At 44.4% G+C, this 15,437-nt stretch overlaps 5 non-coding genes across 5 annotated transcripts; 2 read left to right on the top strand and 3 right to left on the bottom strand.

Annotated features, from left to right (window-relative positions):
* Positions 1-4,448: 4,448 nt before the first annotated feature.
* Positions 4,449-4,520, bottom strand: trnap-ugg (transfer RNA proline (anticodon UGG)). The gene has a single exon. It is a non-coding gene; the product is annotated as a tRNA-Pro (tRNA).
* Positions 4,521-8,984: 4,464 nt separating this feature from the next.
* Positions 8,985-9,066, top strand: trnas-gcu (transfer RNA serine (anticodon GCU)). The gene has a single exon. It is a non-coding gene; the product is annotated as a tRNA-Ser (tRNA).
* Positions 9,067-9,654: 588 nt separating this feature from the next.
* trnaa-agc (transfer RNA alanine (anticodon AGC)) lies at positions 9,655-9,727 on the top strand. Its single transcript has one exon. It is a non-coding gene; the product is annotated as a tRNA-Ala (tRNA).
* Positions 9,728-11,117: 1,390 nt separating this feature from the next.
* trnap-agg (transfer RNA proline (anticodon AGG)) lies at positions 11,118-11,189 on the bottom strand. The gene has a single exon. It is a non-coding gene; the product is annotated as a tRNA-Pro (tRNA).
* A 3,508-nt stretch (positions 11,190-14,697) lies between these two features.
* trnav-cac (transfer RNA valine (anticodon CAC)) lies at positions 14,698-14,770 on the bottom strand. The gene has a single exon. It is a non-coding gene; the product is annotated as a tRNA-Val (tRNA).
* Between the last annotated feature and the right edge of the window lie 667 nt (positions 14,771-15,437).

The following is a 15,437-nucleotide window of genomic DNA, read 5'->3' as shown; positions in this document are numbered from 1 at the left end:
AATGTCAACTCAGCTGGGCCATGAACTTCAATGCAGCGGCTTTGTGGTGATCTGCAAGAAGTCATCATTCACCTTGAAAACAGTAGTAGTACAAAACAGTATTGTTAGTTGTAGTTACTCTCACACAGACTTGAATAGCTATAAAGAAATGTGAGTTTTCATTTTACATTAATTAATTACCAATTAATTAATTACTGTTGACAAGTAAAAATGTGATTTAGTCAGTGGCGTAGGAAGCATTAAAAATGTGGGGGGGGACACCTTCTGTGGGTGGGTGGTGAAAAAAAGTACATCAGTATATTATGAAATATAATAATATGAAGTAGTTGCGATTTCCTGTGGATTTTAACAGGTTGTTAAACTATTTTACCTACAGAAGTAAACACTTAATGACTATTTCAGAGACAGATTCAACAAAAACTGGGTGACAAAGAGAAACTACTTCCAAGTGAAACAGTTTTGTCAAACATACTGGTGCTACTACACTAACAGCCTCCATATCTGAGGCCTTCTCTCATTTACAGAGACAAAAAACTGGCAAATTCCATAGAAAAATGAACCAAACTGCTTAATGCAGATAATACTGAAACACTAAAAATACTAACTTACAAAAAGATGCATGTCTTTATTTTTATTTGCTTATAAAACTGCTCAATTCACAACAAACTTTGTGGATGCATTTATAATGATGCGCTGCCTCATCTGCTACATCAGTGTTTCCCTGTTCATATAATGCTCCACTGTGTCCTGACGGTCCATCACATGTATTTTATTCTTGCAGATAAGAATAGGAGCAGGTGGCTATGTGCAGTGGCTCGGCGAGGCTGAAGCTAGCAGGCTAACAGGGGCTAACCTGGCCTTATTACAATATGGGTTAATGCTGAAAACAACTCTAACTCTCTGTGTCTTTGTTGGGAATCTCCTCATGTTCATTGTGTGTGGGGAGGGAGCAGAAAAGGCAACAACATGTCATCAGACAAATAATACCATCTACTGTAACTGAAAGTAAACAGCAGCTTCCTCCCAACTTTTCTAAGTTGATTTAACATCAACCTAACGTCACCTGGGGCCATGTGACAAACAGTCAGGCTTCAGCATGAGCTGGACTTTGTGGGATGACACTGACGTTACCTCCTCCAGCGTCGACCAGCACTGACGGTTCTCTTTACGGTGTTTTACGCTCGCTCGAAGAAAGCCACTGGCTTTGTTAGGTCCGTTACTATAGTAACGGTATTGCAGCGCTGTGGTAACCAGGAAAACATGGAGGATGGATTTCAGAGGTGAGGTTATTCTCTTACGAACTTAGTGGAACGGAGTTTTTCACGAGCAATCGAAACAGCGTTAGGTGGAGTTTCCTACTCACTAAATGTGGGGGGGGGGGGGTCCAAACGGGCCGTTTTAAAATGTGGGGGGGACACGTCCCCCTCTGATATAATGGTAGCGACGCCTATGGATTTAGTAGTAGCCTAATCCACGTATTAAAGTACATCTGCATGCAGGTGGTCCCCTTACTATAGAACACATTTATACCTTTTCCTTTTACTAAACAAAGTCATTTCAGCACGTTTACAGGTCTCCCCTGCTCTCTGTCATGTACGGCGCAGTTCCAGCGCCGTACATGAGAAACTACTTCCAAGTGAAACAGTTTTGTCAAACATACTGGTGCTACTACACTAACAGCCTCCATATCTGAGGCCTTCTCTCATTTACAGAGACAAAAAACTGGCAAATTCCATAGAAAAATGAACCAAACTGCTTAATGCAGATAATACTGAAACACTAAAAATACTAACTTACAAAAAGATGCATGTCTTTATTTTTATTTGCTTATAAAACTGCTCAATTCACAACAAACTTTGTGGATGCATTTATAATGATGCGCTGCCTCATCTGCTACATCAGTGTTTCCCTGTTCATATAATGCTCCACTGTGTCCTGACGGTCCATCACATGTATTTTATTCTTGCAGATAAGAATAGGAGCAGGTGGCTATGTGCAGTGGCTCGGCGAGGCTGAAGCTAGCAGGCTAACAGGGGCTAACCTGGCCTTATTACAATATGGGTTAATGCTGAAAACAACTCTAACTCTCTGTGTCTTTGTTGGGAATCTCCTCATGTCCATTGTGTGTGGGGAGGGAGCAGAAAAGGCAACAACATGTCATCAGACAAATAATACCGTCTACTGTAACTGAAAGTAAACAGCAGCTTCCTCCCAACTTTTCTAAGTTGATTTAACATCAACCTAACGTCACCTGGGGCCATGTGACAAAGCAGTAAGGCTTCAGCATGAGCTGGACTTTGTGGGATGACACTGACGTTACCTCCTCCAGCGTCGACCAGCACTGACGGTTCTCTTTACGGTGTTTTACGCTCGCTCGAAGAAAGCCACTGGCTTTGTTAGGTCCGTTACTATAGTAACGGTATTGCAGCGCTGTGGTAACCAGGAAAACATGGAGGATGGATTTCAGAGGTGAGGTTATTCTCTTACGAACTTAGTGGAACGGAGTTTTTCACGAGCAATCGAAACAGCGTTAGGTGGAGTTTCCTACTCACTAAATGTGGGGGGGGGGGTCCAAACGGGCCGTTTTAAAATGTGGGGGGGACACGTCCCCCTCTGATATAATGGTAGCGACGCCTATGGATTTAGTAGTAGCCTAATCCACGTATTAAAGTACATCTGCATGCAGGTGGTCCCCTTACTATAGAACACATTTATACCTTTTCCTTTTACTAAACAAAGTCATTTCAGCACGTTTACAGGTCTCCCCTGCTCTCTGTCATGTACGGCGCAGTTCCAGCCCGATGCGCAGGGGAGCAGGCACCCACCAGCAGACAAAAAGTATATAAAAAATAAAATATATCGCGACAATATGCCGACTGCTTCACTTCAATAAATCACGACTGTATTGTTTCACATTAACTACACTTAAGCACTGGCTGTACCCCTGCATACAAGTGCTGCTTAGGCTAACACAGAGCGTTAGCTCTGGGCTAACGTTAGCCTGTCAGCTACACTACAAAAGTAAAGCCAAGCACTTTTGGATTGCTTTAGCTGGCGGCGAGCTGTGCTCTCAGTGTATTAAGGATGAATTCAACGTGCCTGTGTAGAAAACTCCAAGTACTAACCGTGTTTACCACTTACCTCTGACAGCTATATGACGCGACCATAGACGTTAGCTATAACGAATGCTAACTAATCTTAGCTGCTTGTAGCCTGTCTACCCCAATGTGAACAATGACTGACATTTCTTCCTAAACTCAAGGTCCATTTATCTTAAGGCATGCGCATTGTTTCACATAAAGATAATAAACTTATTGAATAGAAGACAGAAAACTTACCAACGGTAGTTTCAAGCCGAGGCAGATGGCGGGTAGGACAGAGGCTGATCTCCTGCGCATGCTCTTGCTCTGCTAGTTGAACTCATTCGGTTTGAGAGGGCCACGGGAGTCAAAGCAAATATATATTTATGTTACATCTGCTAAACATATTTGGGTATTGTTGGAATTAATAACATTTTCATAAGACAAACAAAATAATAATGTTTCACCTCTAAGAGGGGCTTGAATCAGTTTTTTGAGTGCAGTGAGTCTGCTCCCCTATGTCCTCAACATGTGTTTTTAGCAGTACATCCCAGTCAGTGGTGTCAAAGCAGTCCCTCAGACCATCCTCTGCCTCAGCTGACCACTTCCTGATTGAACGTGTGGTTTTAGACATCCTTTTGACCAGGGGGGTGTACTGTGGCTGCAGGTGAACCAGAATCATAAACGGGGTGCTTTGTCTGCAGTCTTGCTGTTACTGTGTGTATCTTCTCACAGGCAGCTGATGCATCCGTGCTCGGTGGGGCGTAAACACAGAGCACGATCACATGATTTAGCTCCCTCGGCAAGTAATATGGCCGCAGGCTAACAGTTCCAAGTCCTGACAACACAGTACCTTTTTCACTGAGACATGTCCTGGGCGTTCATTCGCACCAACGTTCATTCACATATACGATGAGCCCCCCACCTCTGCTCTTCCCACAAGCGTTCGTGTCTCTGTCGGCTCTCACAGGCGTAAAGCCTGGTAGATCCACGTTAGCATCCGGTCTCATATCAGTGAGCCACGTCTCTGTGAAGATGTATAAGCTGCACTTACGGTAACTCTGTTGATTGTTCAGCGCAAACAGCTCATCCATCTTATTCAGTAGTGAGTTGACATTCCTTATTATTGCCGAGGGGATCATTGGCTTAAAATGTCTACGTGCAGCCTTTACTTCCGACGTTAGTCCTCAGTGCAAAGACTTCTTCTCTTGAAGAAACAATATCAGTTCTAGAATGATTGCTTCTAGGAGTTTGAGCAGACTGCTGTTTACAGGGTCTAAATTGGAATATGAACCTATTTGGGTTGAAGATTATTCCTGTAAATGTAAACATGAGACAGACATCCAATCTACTGAATTTCAAAGATAAGGGCTCGTCCGGGATTTGAACCCGGGACCTCTCGCACCCAAAGCGAGAATCATACCCCTAGACCAACGAGCCACATGTGACTTCTTGCTTTTCATGTTTCAGTTGGTGGAAGAACAACACAAAGCACATGTTTTTCTTAGTTTGACATTGGTAAAGATATGTACAAAGATTTCTGGTTAGGAATATATAGTGTTGCTCCTGAACAGGGACTTGAATCCTGGGCCCTCAGATTAAAAGTCTGATTTCCTGCAAGATCCACCCACAGAGATCCTGAACACATAAAACTCAGATTCCCAACCAGAATAGTAGCAGAACTGAAGACACCACTTGGAGGAGTGTCTTCAAAAACCAATCCTTGAGTCCAGAACGCACGCTTCCATGACATCACAGGCCGTTGTTGGGTTAGGGGTTTAATCCCAGAATTTTGTCTACCATTCCAGAATCCTGCCTATCATTCTGGAGTGGGTGGATGGATGTCTATTCCAGGATGCTCTCATTCTAGATTTCTGCCTTTCATTTGGGAATGCTTTCTTCCATTCTGGGATGCTTTTCATTCCAGAATGATGTCTTGCTGACTTCTGTTCCACCATACAGAGTGTTATTCGGGAATTCTGCCTATCATTCTGGAATACTGATGTCTATTCTGGAATGCTGCCACTTATTCTGGATTACTGCCTTTCATTTCGGAAATTTGAATTTCATTCTGGAATGCTTTTCATTCCGAAATGCTGCCTTTCATTCTGCAAGTCTGCTTTTCGTCCAAGGCGCTGTGTTAAAGTTGCAGTCTCCACTGGAGGACAACCCTGAGACAGAAACTGGTACAGCCAAAGGATGAAACTCCCAGGGAGAAACACAGCAATATCATATATGCAGTTCAGTGCAGTGAGGAATGCTCTGATCTGTACATTGGAGAAACTAAACAACCACTCCACAGGAGAATGGCTCAGCACAGGAGAGCCACCTCCTCAGGACAAGACTCAGCTGTTCACCTCCACCTCAAAGACAAAGGACACTCCTTTGAGGACAACAATGTTCACATTTTAGACAGAGAGGAAGTCAAGGAAGCCATCTATCATAGTCGTTAGCCAGTCATTAGACACACCTGGCACAGGCAGCCAGATCATCACAGGTAATTATGGAAACATTTAGTGCTATTGTTTGTGAGTTTTATCCAGACCACCCACTGAGGTCTGCAACCACATATAAACCATGTTTCCCCACCAACAGATCAACAACTGATGAAGCTGCTTGGATGAGCAGCGAAACCTCTTCAGGAAAACTCTACAAGTCCAGACGCCTTGCTTCAATCTTCTCTACAAACATGCCAAAGCAAACAGTTTTTACCAACAATGTTACACACTGAGTTTTGAAGGTCTTAACCACTAGTCTTAAGTTGGAATGTTTACGACATGTGTGAAAAATTGTAATTCACGTGTGTTATTACCCATAGACTCCCATGTTAAAATGTCCAACTTCACAGCAGAAATGAACATGTTTACAGCCTGGTACAAAAAAACATTCTGGTCTCAAATGATAGGTTCTCTTCTAGTGTCAATTGTATGGGGGGTGAATTTTTTTTTACAACTCACTCGTTTTAATTCAAAGTCAGCTTTATTGTCAAATCTGCTATATGTGCTGGACATACAGAGAATCGAAATTGCGTTACTCTTCACTCCATATATAACATATAACTAAAAACTTGTGTAAGTGTAAAAAATGTACCTACAATGAGGCACACACAAAATACAAGGCACAAAAATGAAGGCACAATGCAGTAAGAGTGCAAAAGATGTATAGTGCAAGACAGTGCAGTTGGCATAATGTAAACAGTCCAGGAATGGTTTAAGTTATAGCAGCTTATATGAGACTGGATGACATGACTAGGGTGCAAGAGAATGCACAGGGTAAAGTGGCTGGTGCACAGAGTTCCTAACTTGGGGGGGTTCTTTTGTAGAGGGAAGGGGGAGAAAGTGGGGCACAGCAGGGAGAGAGTTCAGCTTCCTGACAGCCTGGTGGATGAAGCTGTCCCTCAGTCTGCTGGTCCTGGCCCGGAGGCTGCGCAGTCTCTTTCCTGATGGCAGCAGACTAAAGAAGCGGTGTGAAGGGTGGGTGGGGTCTCCTGTGATGCGGAGGGCCTTTCGGATGAGACGGCTGTCGTAGAGGTCTTGGAGGGAGGGGAGAGGGACGCTGATGATCCTCTCAGCTATGAGCAGCACTATGCGATGAAGCACCTTCCTGCAGGTGGCGGTGCAGGCTCCGTACCACACAGTGATGCAGCTGGACAGGATGCTCTCAACAGCCCCTCTGTAGAAGGTGCACAGGATGGAGGGAGGGGCTCTGGCTCTTTTGAGCTTGCGGAGGAAGTAGAGGCGCTGCTGTGCCTTCTTGGTCAGGGATGCAGTGTTGTTAGTCCAGGAGAGGTCCTCAGTGATGTGCACACCCAAGAACCCCGTCGATGGTCAGAGGGGTGTGCTGACTGTGTGCTCTCCTGTAGTCCACAACCATCTCCTTTGTCTTCTCCACATTCAGGGAGAGGTTGTGGTCTCTGCACCACTCGGCCAGAAGGTGCACCTCATTCCTGTAGACGCCTTGCTTCAATCTTCTCTACGTATGATGACCTGGATGACTGAGAATCTTCATCAACATCTTCCTGCAGTTTGTTTCATCTCCACCAGAGATGAGACCCACCACAGTTGTGTCGTCCACAAACTTCACAAAGATGTTGGAGTTGTGTATCTTTGAAGAAGAACTTGTTTCTGTCACAGCTTTTGCCTTAAACATAAGCATCTTGTTTGAAGACAAACTTTGACAAACATTGAAGGCCAGTTTTTGGAGTAGTTGTTTGGTTTCTCCATTGTACAGAACAGAGCATGCCGCACTGCACTGGACTGCATATATCCAGGGGTGGCAGTAAAAAGCAGCTTCCCTGAAGGAAACTCAGTGATGCTGTAACCTCTGTTATGCTGACTTTTTTTTAAAAAATACTTTAATAATCCCAGAAGGGAAATTGCTTAAGGCTGCTGCCAAGCAGTGTCATACAATGACCAGCACTGGAGGCAATGTGGGTCAAGGACACACAACCCTGCTCTACCACTGAGCCACTGCTGATGTTGCCTTCCCTTCTGGACTGCTGACTTGCCAGAATACTGACTGTTACTCCTGAATTCTACGTATAATTCCGGAATTCTGTTGACCAATGCGCAATGGATAGCACATTGGACTTCTAGTTAAACACAGGAGAAGTGATTCAAAGGTTGTGGGTTCGAGTCCCACCAGAGTCATAGTGCCTTTTAACTTCCTGTGGCGCCGTCCTTCAGGGTGGATACAGCTCCTGTCCTGAGAGCTAGAAAAAAAGGACTGCACTCAGACATCCCGGAAAACAGCGTCACTGCCCCTGGCTTTGTGACCGTACAGGTTGACAGAGATCTGACTGGTGTGAGCTTTTGCTTGGCACAGAGGCAGCTAATAAACTGAAAGTTGTACCTTTTTCAAATGACAAATGAAGATCTCTCAGCTGACATTCAGGCACAGCTGCTGGATAGATTGTGATCATGTAAGAAATTTTCCTTTCAGTTGGATGAATCGACAGAGCAGAGCATCTCCAGTGCTGCTCAGTTGATAGTTTTGGTGTGCTATCCCTGGAAAGGAGATATTTTGGAAGACTTTCTGTTCTGCAAGTTATTGTGCAGATAAAGTCTGTCAATCCAGAGATTAAAGCTGCTCACTGTATGCTGCTGAACATGAGGCACTGCTGGATCACTCTCTCTGGATCACTGTCGCAATGGCTGCAGCACAGAGCTCAATCAGAGGGAAAGAAGAAGGAGCAACATCACTGGAGAGCAGACTGGAGAAGAAGGCAGCGTGGTCAGAGCAGTCAGAAACAGGTGCTGCAGGGTTTCAGCCTTTCTCTGACACAACCTGATTCAGATCATGTGCTTCATCTGGTGCAGAATGATACAGCTGTAAATCCGAATGAACTCAAAATTCATTAGTAATCCTGTACTCCTGTTAACCTCTCATTGTGATCAACAATTACATAATGCAATTAGCAGAAAAAGTGTCAATATTATTACAAAGGGGCAGCTAATTATCTACAGGTTTAGATTTTGTTAGCCACAACACCCACTGTTTTAACAGAGACAAAATGGCTGACAGTAAGTAAATAGTAAAAGTACATTATTTTGTTACATTTGTACTTAAGTACAAGTAAAAGTACTGGCTTAAAAATAAAGTACAAGTACCCAGAAAAACTACTTAATTACAGTAACTTGAGTATTTGTAATCAGTTACTGCCACCCTTGGATATTTGCAGTCCACCCCTGGTCACATGCAGTCCACCCCTGGATATATGCAGTCCAGTGCAGTGAGGCATGCTCTGATCTGTACAATGGAGAAACCAAACAACTACTCCAAAAACTGGCCTTCAATGTTTGTCAAAGTTTGTCAAGATGCTTATGTTTAAGGCAAAAGCTGTGACCTCTTTCAAGTTTTGCAGCGTATTTTCGCTCGAAGCCGTGAACACATGTTAATCAGACAGACGAGGTGGCCGAGTGGTTAAGGCGATGGACTGCTAATCCATTGTGCTCTGCACGCGTGGGTTCGAATCCCATCCTCGTCGTTTCATATTTTAAGGTCAATGTCCTGACACAGGATCATCACTTGATGGTGTCATAAATATTCCAACTTAAGACAGTAATACTGGTGTCCTATCTACACAGATCAGTCTATGGAGAAGTCCACAGTCTGTGCATTGGTCCAGCTGTAGTCATTAATGGAAAACCCACATTCAGAAGGTCAGGAAATGAGAATATGTGAAAAGGTTCAATATTGAAGACACCTGGAGCCACTCTAACCAGATAATGAACTCAAAACACCTGCAAAGGCCTTTAAATGGTCTCAGTCTAGTTCTGTAGGCTGCACAACCACAGGAAGACTGCTGACTTGACAGTTGCCCAAAAGACGTCCTTTGACACCTTGCACAAGGAGGGCAAGACACAAAGAGGCTGGCTGTTCACAGAGCTCTGTCCAAGCACATTAACAGAGAGGGAAGGGGAGTACAAGCAAGAGGGAGTGCAAAGTGTTCTGCCCAAACAGGGACTTGAACCCTGGACCCTCAGATTAAAAGTCTGATGCTTCCAATACTTCACTAGTACACTTCATGTAGTGCAGTGAGTCCTGATTGACTTGCAATTGACCCTTTGTAAAAGGGGGATTAGCTCAAATGGTAGAGCGCTCGCTTAGCATGCGAGAGGTAGCGGGATCGATGCCCGCATCCTCCAGCCTGCATTTTAACAGGGAGGGTGTAACTGGATGGATGAGAATGGATGGATAATGTAGTGGACTCCCACCCAGCAGATCAAGTCCCAGAGGTTACAGCATCATTTATTAGCTGAGTTTCCCCTCAGGGAAGCTGCTGTTTACAAGCTGTTTACAGAGAGAAGCAAGAAAACAACAGTCAGCATCATCTTCCATAAAAACACATGACAATAACATATGAGACAGAGAGTTTATGATCAGTGCTCCCCCTGCTGGTTAGGACATATGATGACATTTTAAATGTACCAGTCAAAAGTCACTCAGTGGTTTGTCTTTGTTTTTATGACTTTCTACATTGTAGATTCATCCTGAAGACATCAGAGCTATGAAGGAACACATGTGGAATGATGTAGTGAACAAACAAACAAGTGTTAAACCAAGCAGAATATGTTTGATGTTTGACATTCTTCCAAGCAGCCAGCTTTTGCTTTGATGACAGCTTTGTACACTCTTTGCATTCTCTCAATCTGAACTGAACCACCAATGCTGTGCAATGCTGACATCTAGTGGTGGAATCGCAGGCTGCAGCCTCCTCATTCCAAAATCAATCCCTCCTCCACATAAAGTCAGAAGTTCTAAATGTGAGTCATTAAATGAGAGGTTCCAGCAGAAACGTCCAAACATCTGAAGAGAAGCTGAGAAGCCTGAGATACAGGGGCTGCAAGCTGTGCTTCAACTGTTCCTGTTTAGACAATAAGAACAGATCATCACTGTCTTTTAAAATGTTCTGATCAAATCACATTAGTTTGTATATTTATATTACACACAGAGCTGTTGTTTCAGTCACATTCATTTGTTATGTGTACAGTGGGTGCAGGAAGTATTCAGACCCCCTTAAATGTTTCACTTTGTTATATTGCAGCCATTTGCTAAAATCATTGAAGTTCATTTTTCCTCATTAATTTCCACACAGCTCCCCATACTGACAGAAACACACAGAGTTGTTGACATGTTTGCAGATGTATTAAAAAGAGAAAGTGAAATATGACATGGTCCTAAGTATCAGAGCCTTTGCTGTGACTCTCATATATTGAACTCAGGTGCGTCCATTTCTTCTGATCGTCCTTCAGATGGTTCTACACCTTCATCTGAGTCCAGCTGTCTTTGATGATACTGATTGGACTTGATGAGGACAGACACACACCTGTCTGTATAAGACCTTACAGCTCACAGTGCAGGTCACATACTGGGTGATGACGTCCTCCTGCAGGTGTTACTGTGGAACAACTGCTCTGGATTGGGATGAGTCTGAATAGAACTTTGTTAGCTTTGTAAAGCTGTGTGTAGTTAGAGAGGAACTGAAAAGTGTCAACAACAAGGAGTTGGTCTCCAATGGAATAAAGTTAAACATCAGGGCTCGTCCGGGATTTGAACCCAGGACCTCTCGCACCCTAAGCGAGAATCATACCCCTAGACCAACGAGCCATGTGTGACCTCTTATTTTTCATGTTTCAGTCAGTGGAAGAACATGACTTGTTTGTGTAACACTGGAGATGTTAGCTGTACATGTGCAGAACAAAGACATGACCCACAGCAGACCATCATGTTTAAGGAGCAGCAGGAAGTCCTCTTCTTAGTAACATTTAGGTGAATGGGACAGCACATTTGATGTTTGACTTCATCTATGAACACATGTCTGCAGCATGTTTACTGCATTTGAACTGTTACTAATAGAATTCCACCTGCTGTTTCTGTCGTTTCTTTCATTGCGAGTTAAGACTCCAATAAGTTCCATTAAACTCACAGTGATGTATCAAGACTTCATAGCCTTTCTTCTTCATGCCTCCCTCCCACCTTACCCATTACATTAACATTGTGTTTGTTACCAGCAGCAACATGATTGTAGTAAAAAGCTCATTGAACACTAAGCTCAAGGCTCTTGGTAGTTGCTGCTTCTTCTCCTGTGCTCCTGCAGACACTCCCAGTCCTCCTCTCTGACTGAGCTCACCTGCTTCCACTTGCTGATCAGGAGACAAAGGACAAAGGAGGGAAGATGAGACACAGAGGGACATTTGTCCTTTTGTTAGTAGGGCTGCTGCTTGTTGTTGCTCCTTTAGAAAACCTGATGTGTTTTCTTGTTCCTTCAGTAGAAAATAATGAGTCTCTTTTGCTTCTTTGTCTCCTAGTTCAGGTTTTGTTCCTCTCCTTGTCCTCTGACCTGCTGAGGGATGTCAAATGGACTTTTAGCTGCACATGCTGGAAGATCATAGGAAGATGTTCATGTATTGAAAGTTCCATGTAAGGAAAGCTTTAGCTCTTCTTCTTCCTCTTTGATTCTTGGATTCATTTGTCTTTGAAAATGACTCTTTGTCTTCTTCCTGCTTTTGCTTTCATCATGCTTTGATTCATTTCCTCTCTGTCTCTAGCTTCCTGTTTTATTTGGAAAGATCTAAGCTGTGTTCCAATTCAGGGTCTGCATCCTTCGGAGGACACAGCCTATGCGGTCTAAGGAGGCCGCGTCCTCCTGAGGATCCTCCGGAGGATCCTCAGGAGGATTCTCAACCATTGGTAAATGGGACGGTCTAGCCTTCAAAGCACTTCCTGATTGTGGCGCGACGTCACAAGTTCTGCCCCCCAAGCCCGGGAAAAACAAACGCGGACAGACGACAGCAGACGAACACAGAGTAAAAAGAGAAAAGAGAGGAAAGACACGAAAAGGCAGAAAAACGAAAGATGGAAATGGAGATCGAGATTTGGATTTTGTTTTGTTTAATATTTACGTTGTTGGTGGAAGAGGAGAGGCGGCTTCAGCGGTGGCTTCAGCAGCAGAGAAATCAGCGCCGACTCGTTTATTTCAGGCTGGGAGAGCGCAGTGGAGAGGTAACGTTAACCCGCTGCTGTAATAACCCATACTATTGATAATAATTAATATACCAGTTACTGAACAAATGCCTGCCATATAAACAGTAGTTGACAAATATGATTTAATGTAATATGTATTTATTCATTTGTAAGACTTGAAATGTGTTTTAGTTAAATTAGTTAAATGTGTAAGAACTGTTAACATTCAATAGAATTGTATCAGCTGTAAATCAATAGCTGTAGTTTAATCCTCATGTTCTTACCCTCATGTCTCCAGACAGGGCGGATTTACTGCCGTATAAATGTACACGTCCCTGTTCTACAAACCTTTTTAACAATCATGACACCACCCAAGACTTCCGGCTGAGCAGAGAGTCCCTGGCGGTGCTGCTGGAGCTTCTACACCAGGAAAGAAGACAGGGATGGGGTGCCACAATAGAGACCTTGCTGTTCCTCTTCTGGCTGGCGAGTGGGACATCCTACAGAGTGGTGGCAAGGGTGTTCGGGATGCCTCGCTCCACTGTTCACTGCATCGTCCATCGGGTTACTGGGGAGGTGGTGGCTATTCGCCACAAGGTCATCTACCTCCCCAAGACCGCAGAAGACCTGGCGGCAGTAACCCAGGGGTTTGCAGGGCTGGCGAGACACGGAGCTTTCTGCAAAGCTGCTGGAGCAATCGACGGCTGCCATGTGAGGCTCAAGCCTCCAAGCGGCCCTGATGGTCACTGCTACCGCAACAGGAAACTGTTTTCCTCCATTTTATTGCAGGCAGTGTGTGACCATCAGGGCCGCTTCATTGACACGTACGTGGGTTGGCCGGGGTCGGTGCACGACTCCAGAGTACTCCAGCACAGCCCACTGTACAGGCGTGGCATCTACCCTCCTCCAGGGCACTTCATCTTGGCAGATGGCGGGTACCCATGTCTCCAGCATTCACTCCCCCTCATCACACCCTACAAGCAGCCGGCACAAGGTGTGGCAGCCCAGCGCTTCAACAGCCATCATTCCAGGACACGCTCCATCATAGAGCGTGCCTTTGGAATGATGAAGACATGGTGGTGAGCCATCTTCCTCCAAGCGCTGGAGGTGCACCACACCTTTGTGCCTCAGGTATGTCACTACATGAGAGAAATATTGCTTATTGTCAAATGGTGAATACCATGTAAGTAATTCTTCTTTTCTACAGGTCATAACAGCTTGTGCCTGCCTGCACAACATCTGCCTGGGTGCCGGTGACATCATGGCCCCAGAGGATGGAGTGCAGGAGGACATAACAACAGTTAAAAGAGTTAATTGTTTACACCTAACAAGTCTGATGTGCTTCATCTGGTCAAGTTCAGTAGAACTGATGGAGCCACTTGGGCTACGTTCAGACTGCAGGCTAAAGTGACCAAGTCCCAATTTTTTGCACTAATGTGACCTGTATCTGATATTGTCATGACAGTGTGAACAGCTCAATTCCGATGTTTTTATATCCGACCCAGGCCACTTTCATATGTGGTCCTAAATCAGATACTTTTTTTTGCAATGCGACCTCAGTCTGAACGGCTATGCGGCATATATCCGACTTTTGCGTCAGTAAAAGGCGACAGGCGTCACAATTCTGCGACACAGGAGCGGGCAGACAAGCTGTGTCGTTAGCAACAAGCGCCTGTTGCCAGGAAGTAGAGCCCAACTCCAATGCGCGGCTCACAGATGAGGGAGATGTAGACTGTCTTGCTGTGAAAGTGACACAGAAAGGCGCTCGCAGACGTATTCAAAGGTTCTCGTCATTCTGAAGTTATGAATGTTGCATGTTATGAATGAAGTCAGTGTCGCTAAAAGCAGTCACATCACTATCCCACCACTCCGCACCCACACAACAAGTAAAACCTATATATGACCACCAAAAACCCATAACATTATATTTTTTATTTTTTTTTATTTTAGATACTATATTAATCCCAGAGGGAAATTCTTTACGGCAGTGTCATACAATGACTAGCAAGGTGCACCACAGGCTAGGGTGAAGTGTCTTGCCCAAGAACACACAACAGTGACTAGGGAGGAGTTGGGATCGAACCACCAACCTTCCGGTTACTAGACAACCCTGCTATACCACTGCGCCACTGTTGTCCCTAAAACAATGTTGTGTTTCTGCCAGGTTTCGAACCAGGGACCTTTCGCGTGTGAGGCGAACGCGATAACCACTACACTACAGAAACTCACATATAACATGTCTTAAAGTAAGTATTATTAGGAGGATGCTGTCATCTTCCTGCTAAATTGAGCTTTCTCACCTGGAGAGCCGCCGATCCTGAAGGACAAACTGGAGCAGACAGGGGTGGACCACCTGCTGTCAGAGTGGATCAGGGACTACCTCACAAACTGACCACAATAGCTTTAATTTGCACATACAAATACTACTGTTTACTGCTTACTTTTGCACTTCAGCCACTTTACAGTCTGTTTACATTGTTCATGGACATTTGGATAGTGATAACATTTATGACTTGATAACCTGTACATACTTAATATTTTAGGAAGTGGTCTTGTATTAGGGTGTGACCCTCCTGAGAAGCAGAACCTCTCCTTTATAGGGCTGTCTTGATAACTGCCTCTCATTTCCACCTGTTGTCTGTTCCATTTGCATAACAGCAGCTGAAACTGATCCACAATCAGTGTTGATCCTAACTGGACAGGCTGATTTCACACAGGTGTGGCCAGATCAACCTGTGGTTAAGTACCACAGGCTTCTAAACTGCTGTGATCTCCAACCTCACCTTTATTTCTAAGATATTTGAAAGGGTGGCTGCAAGTCAGTCCACCAACAGCACCGGTCTGTTTGAAGTGTTCCAGGATTCAACAATAATCTGTTAAATTAAGATTAAG

The sequence above is a fragment of the Parambassis ranga genome, unplaced genomic scaffold (genome assembly GCF_900634625.1).
Source record: "Parambassis ranga unplaced genomic scaffold, fParRan2.1 scaffold_24_arrow_ctg1, whole genome shotgun sequence".
NCBI classification, from domain to species: domain Eukaryota; kingdom Metazoa; phylum Chordata; class Actinopteri; family Ambassidae; genus Parambassis; species Parambassis ranga.
The sequence above is the reverse complement of the archived record's forward strand: the minus strand, read 5'-3'. Positions and strand labels throughout refer to the sequence as shown.